This window comes from Aplysia californica, unplaced genomic scaffold (genome assembly GCF_000002075.1).
Source record: "Aplysia californica isolate F4 #8 unplaced genomic scaffold, AplCal3.0 scaffold00200, whole genome shotgun sequence".
Lineage (NCBI taxonomy): Eukaryota > Metazoa > Mollusca > Gastropoda > Aplysiida > Aplysiidae > Aplysia > Aplysia californica.
In genome coordinates this window covers 372,250-379,371 of record NW_004797470.1, presented here as the reverse complement: position 1 = coordinate 379,371, position 7,122 = coordinate 372,250, and positions in this window count along the sequence as shown.

The window sequence follows — 7,122 nt, the reverse complement described above, 5'->3', positions numbered from 1 at the left end:
GGGTTTAGCACCACAACCAGCACTATTAGCTTAATTTAAGAGGCAGGACCTCCCTCTCTCTCTCATCTCTCTCTCTCTGTCTGTCTGTCTGTCTCTCTCTCTCCCCCTCCCTCTCTCTCTCTTTCTGCCTGAATACCTGTTTTCCTGTCTGTCTGCAGTCTAACTATCTCTACCCCCCTCCCCTTTCCTCGTTCTCACTTTCTCTGATCTAGGCCTTAGAAATCCTCAACAAGAAAATGACGAGACACTTGATGCCTGTTTGGAGTGACTGAGTCAATACTGTGTCTCGACATTTTGAAAACACAGACGTAACCGATTATTCCCTTAAGTCAACAGAGTTCTTGGAGCGAAGGGGAGCAGGAGCAGTAGGTTGGTGTTCAGACTTTTGTCTACAAGAGTGCACGTGAGCGAAATGACACCGACGTAAAACGTTCAAATAGTCTAATTCTAGGGAGTTATTTACTTGTTTCTGAACATACTATTAACTTACTATAAGTGACAGGCTATGTCTCGTCATTTTCTGCTGTGGCGGAGCGGTTAGTGCGCTCGTCTCCGAAGCGGAAAGTCCGGGTTCGAGCCTCGGTTCGGACACGAATTGTTTTCACCCCCTCCTGCCCACCCAGCAGTAATGGGTAACTGACTTCGAGTTGGGGAAGTAAAGGCGGCGTGGAAAGGACTGGCTACCTTACCACAATATACCGAAGGCCCAGGAAGTTGTCACACTAACAAGGCAATCCCCTTACTTTCAGGTGACAAGCTGGCGCCTGTTGTGTAAGTGTTAGACACTTCATCATCTCACGCAGTGGACGTAATTTCGATTCCGAAGTGTCGGGGGGGGGGTACGGCTGGGACATCGGGCTGCTGTATTCCTCTCACTCCAGCAGACTGGCTCTGACAGGAAGGGTTAAGGCAGCCCACCTCCTAATTAGCCTGAATTGTGTCGATGGGAGTGCAAAACATATAGAATTACAGTTACGGTACATTCTCCTTACAGATTTTCATTGACTGTCAGTGCAGATATTCTGTTCGCCTGAAAGAAATCCTACGATAGTTTTTGTTGTAAACGCTAGACTTCCCTTGCTAACAAAAGACGCGCGGTCGATTCCCGCTTAAAGTATGATCATTTTGTCGTGTATCCCTGTCAGTGTGTTAGAAAACTGTATTCCGTTTATCCCGGATTAGTTCTGCCTAGCGTGGTTGGAGCAAAACGCATCCCAAATTGGTCTAGATCAATGATTCTGTAAGATGTTTACAATAATTGATAGTCCCTCACGTTCATATCTTATGTACTGAACTTTTAAACAGGTTGGTTTTTTTTGTCGGGTTTCATTCCGCGATTCTTGTAAGGTACGTGACCTTGACACGACTGAAGTATCTTTGGGATAATTATGATTCTAATTTTCGTCAGTAGTTTCTTTCTTAGTGTAATATTGGATAGATAGATAGATAGATAGATAGATAGATAGATAGATAGATAGATAGATAGATAGATAGATAAATGAAGAGAGAGTGGGTAAAGGGGCCGGGAGAGGGAGAGGGAGTAACAGCGACTAAGAGATAGAAGAGAGAAAGAGAGAGAGAGAAAGAGAGAGAGAGAGAGAGAGAGAGAGAGAGAGAGAGAGAGAGGGGGGGAAGAGAGATTTGGGAAAGCCGTAGGGGGTAGGCAAGGAAGAAAAAAAAATACAGAGATTAATAATAATACAATTTCACGTATAGAAGCTAAACTGTTTCTCCCCCGATTCTATTTTGGGACATTGAAGCGCTTTGATTATGGAAAATGAGAGAGAGTCGAAGACCCAAAAACATATCTGCTTTCATGCATAATTAATGAAACTCATTTGAGATTTCAGATATTAATTAAATGTCATTACCAAGTCATTTGGAGTCAAATCATTGAAAAATAATGATCCCCGTCGTTTTGCAACGCCGTCCTGTGAATGCAAGTCCGGAACGCCGATAAAATAAATGAGAGAGTAAGATATGAAAAGAGGCCGTTATAGGCGGCGAGTTGTACTATTTTTGATTATTACAAGCAGGGTATTATTATTAATTCCTTTGCTTTTGTCTGTTCGCTAAGCTAGGTACTTTGGTAGCAAGGTCCATAACTTTTCGTCCTCCTTTAAGAGTATTAACGGTCATCATCAGTTCACTGTGGTCCGACTATCATCATCATCATCATCATCATCATCATCATCATCATCATCATCATCATCATGTATGCTTCCCGGGAAGCTGAGAATGTTTCGGAGTGTTCTATGGTCTGCTGGGGTAATAATGTAGTGTAAAGCGCATAGAGCCTGCTGTTGAGCGGGGATATGCCCTATACAAAAGCTATCTATTATTATTATTATTATCATCATCATCATCGTCATCGTCATCGTCGTCGTAAACATAAAATAAAAAAAGGTTGAGACTTTCTGGATTTAGAATTTCCAAAATATATAAATGCCTTCAACGTTTCGCCGTTTGGCTTCATCGGGAACATTTGAAAAAAATAAGGATTAGATTATTATTATCATTATTATTATAAAAGAAAAACTGCATTAAGTGGGTGGTTGGTGGGTGCTCTGGTGTGGTTTGCTCCTTCTTTCCTATCGAACATCTATCGTCCTTATCTCTCCTCCCTCTCTAGTAACACATCTATTCTTCGGCACTTATATAACCTTATTGTGTTGCAAATGCTGTAAAACTCTTACTAAAACTATAACTACATTATCCCCTTGAGATTTTCATCGTGCAACTGCTTGATTTAACCGTTCTCGACGGGTACTACAGAAACAATGCACAGTGGACGTAATATTTCTTAATATGCTTTTTTGTTGTTTTTTCCTTTTTCACCCCTCCCCCCTCCCCCCCCCCCCTCTCTCTCTCTCTCTCTCTCTCTCTCTCTCTCTCTTGTGTGCGTGTATATGTGTGTGCGCGTGTGTGTGTGCGCGCATGTGTGTACTTGTTTGTGTGTGTGCTTATGTGTGTGTGTGTGCATCGTGTGCTTGTCTTTTCTTCTTTCTTCCTCTCTCTCTCTCTCTCTCTCTCTCTCTCTCTCTTTCTCCTTCCTCTATCAATCTCACACGAATCGATTAACGCCATTGTTATATACTATCATTTGCATCTTCAACAATCATTCCTTTGTCATTTCGGGCTCGTTGTAATCCAAGTTGGTGTCGCAATGGAACATAGAGCGGATGAGCTTGGGTTGAACCCTCAACATGGTGTCAACATGGTGTTTTAAAAAGTTTTAGTAAGAGTTTTACGGCACTTGCAACACAATAAGGTCATTTAAGTGCCGAAGAATAGAAGTGGCGTCGGTGGCCTAGTGGTTAGGCTCTCGGACTCGCAACCGTAAGGTCGTGGGTTCGAATCCCGTCAGGGGTCCGACGTTGTGTCCTTGGGAAAGGCACTCTGCACACAGTCATTTTCCTCACTTCACCCAGGTGGAAATGGGTACCCAGCTTTAGACAGTGAAAGACTTATCAGTTTGCACTGTATGCTTCCGCGGAAGCTGATAATGTTTGTGAGTGTTCTCAGAGGGTCTGCTGGGGTAATGAGCATAGTTGTAAAGCGAATAGCGCAAGCTCTTGAGTATGGATATGCGCTATATAAATGCAATTATTATTATCATTATTATTATTATGTTATTATTATTATTATTATTATTATTATTAAGTGTTACAAGAGAGCAACAACCACAAAAGGAGGAGAAATAATGATGATAGCTGTTTGATAGGAAAGAAGAAATAAGCCCCACCAGAGCACCGACCAACCACCCGCAACGTGGAGTTTTGAGCCCTCGATTGTTTTGAGGAGCGTTTAAAGATCTCGATCTACGCTTGCTAGGTCCAATAAGAGATGTTTTAGTTTTAAGGTTTTGAGCACTTGCAACACAATTAGGTTATATAAGTGCCGAAGATTAGAGATGTTGCTAGAGAGTAACATACACTATTATGAAGCAGGAGAGAGGAGGACGATACATCATGTTTGATAGGAAAGAAGGAGCAAACCACCCAACCAATACGAGATGGACGTTAACTTTTGAGGCCATGCCTCTCAAATAACACTACAGTGTTAAACATTATACATTTTTGTAATTTATTATCCTTTCTTTTCCAGCATCAAAAACGTGAATTGAAGAAACGGATGGGGACAGGCCCTATAATGGGCATATAGTGTGCACAAAGCCAATTATTTCTGATGTGACTGCCAGGTCAGAGGACCAATTTAGGGGACACAATTAGTCGTCAAAGATCGGTTTGTAATAGTTAAAAATAAATGACTTTCAAACGACGTTGTCCGGTTTTGTCACCAACGGCGATGTGGACTTGAAATAAAGCCAAAGTCAATGAGGCTTGTCTTATGGTGTTATCGCGTGGATTGCTTTGTTCCTAGGAGTTGATGTTTTGAAAATGTCGTTTTCTTGTATTTTCTTTTCTTTTTAAAGAAAACTTTTGGAATCAGTGGCAGTATTATGAAAGGAGGAAGACGGGGTGGAAGGGGGATTCGTTGTTTTTTTTTTCCTTTCTAAATCAGATCTTTTCGCAATATAGAGCAAATGAGAACCGAACGTAAAGAGGTAATGATTAAAACAAAATAAATGGTGACAGAAGACTCCATGTAAAACAAATAACAAGGAATGTTCTTTTTTGAAATCTCAACACTCTACTCTTTCCCAGGTTGGTGGGGAAAATTATATTTGGCTTTGCCAGAACGTCTGGCATCGCGCCTCGCTTCGCTTCCAGCCTCATTAAATTCTTTGTTTGTGTGAGCCTTTACAGGATCAAACTGGATCAAACAGGAGAGGGGGATGAAGAAAGATCATACACACACACACACACACACACACACACATATATATATTGCATTCAAATTGAAATATATATATATATATATATATATATATATATATATATATATATATATATATATATATATATATATATATATATATATATGGTTTTTTACAACCACATTGACGCAATTTAAATCAATTTGGGGATGCAGTATGAGAAAGATCACAACATTCCAGCAGAAAGAAGGATATACTGAATAATATATTTGATTTTTCGCCCTATTTGGGAATCCAACTACACGTGTATAGTCTCCTGCGTGTGACAACGTAGTCTCTTACCGGTACACAACTGACGCCGGGTTTAAATCCTGCATTATTTTGTGCGGCCCTTTACAGGATAAAACAACGGGGAGGTACAGTAAGAAGTCCTGTGTCTGCGGTGAAGCGGTAAGGCTCATCGCCTGGCAAGCAGTGGAAGAGGTGAGTTTGATTCACTCAAGGGGAATATAATATTATGCCATGAAGAATGAGGGCTCTCGTGGCCTAGAGGTTAAGGTGTTTTCCTCTCATTCAAAAGGTACCGGGTTCGAATCCGGATACCGACGGACATTCTTCTGCTCTAAAATTGGTCTCATTTCGACTCTTTTCCTGCTCTCTAGCCATGTTCTATCGTCTGCTTTCGCCCCCACTTTCTGTCTTCTCATCTAGGATCCTGACTCTTTCTGTAGGCTTTCTACTGCTATTCCCTGCCTAATTCTTACTTCTGTCTTTCAGCCACACCCTTGATCTTATGGTGAGAGAGATCTACACCTAGCCCTCTCGGACAAGGGTAGAAAATCTGGGATGTCCCATGAGCAAGTTGCGCACGTTGAAGATCACCTGATAGTTCTAAATCGATAAGTGTAGGCTTCGGTCGCCGCCCGGGCAAAGTTCAGTATTTTTGTACCAACTGAAAATGTTTAATGTGTTCCTCGATCCTCGAGCTCATATGACCTTATGCAGTTGTGCGCGCCGTAAAACACTTACCCACCCCCCCCCCCAAAAAAAAGGAAAAGGAAAAGAATCTCCGTCTTTTCGTTGGCCCATCGTGTCACACTCAACTCAGCTTAGCTCTGAGAGGTGGGATGGAAGACGCCCCTGATCCCCCCCGCCCCCCACTTCAAACCCAAAAAGCTCACTTGCGGTACCCCATTCCCCCTCTTTCCCCGTAAAAAGTTTTTTTTTAAGATCAATTTTTCTAAATCATCAGCGTCGATGGAGGCTAAACATTACATACATTCAATCAAACCCTTGGCTACATAATATCAGCCTGCTGAAAACTATAAAGTATAGTGGCCTTCTAACATGTTTTCCCAATCTGACACAACTTCACATACCCCCCACCCCTCCCCCTCCTCCGCAAAAAACGAAATCACCCGAAATCTTTCTTATTGCTATAATTTTCCACCACGTTCTGTCAGATTTTGATCGATTTTTCGATTTTCCCCTCTGACGACTTCTAGAACACGTGGATACGTGTCATTACGACACATTTCGTAGACGTTTCCTTAATTTGTTGTTGTTATTGATGTTTTTGTTAAAAATATACAGTGCTGTTGTTCTTGTCTTCTGCTTTCTGTTTTTGAATTATTTTCATCCACTTAAACTTCCTTTCTAGTATTTCGAGTAGATTAGTATTTAATTTGCACACAAGTGGAGTATTGAAGATTTCCTTTCAGACTGCTCAATTAGAGGAGGAGAGAATTGTGTTGACTTCCGGTTGGCTTTACGACCAATAATAACGTAATGTCCGACCAGGAAGTGTATAAAATGAGGCCCTGTCTTGTCTATTAGCAACCTACATCATCTGTAATTTCGTATGGGTTTTTTTCTTGGATTTTTTGGGGGTTTTTTTTTTGGGGGGGGGGGATTAATCAAGCCAAAGCTCGGCTTTATGTAATGCTCCACATTTTCGTTTTCTTTTTTTGTTGCTGAAATAACAGACCTTGTGCCCTTGGTGAGCTTTTCCTGCGTGTTTGCTCAGAAAGTTTTTACTTGTGTGGCTTTATGGGCTTATAAAACCCAACATTTTCGTGACAGCCTAATCTCTGGCCCTTATTCCTTCTTCCGTAGTTTGAGAACAAATTCAAATGACGCAATGCAGTTTGGCACTAGGGCGCCGAGACGAGGAGCGTGGAAAAACAATAAAAGACGACTGCTTACGTATTCGAGAGATTCTAATCATTTTATAAGCTTTAAAACTGCGCTAAGGGTACCGGGAAAAAAACAACACCAACCCATACGATCACGACTCACACCTTAAAAAAATAAAAGATAAAGATTAAACTCATAACTTTGAT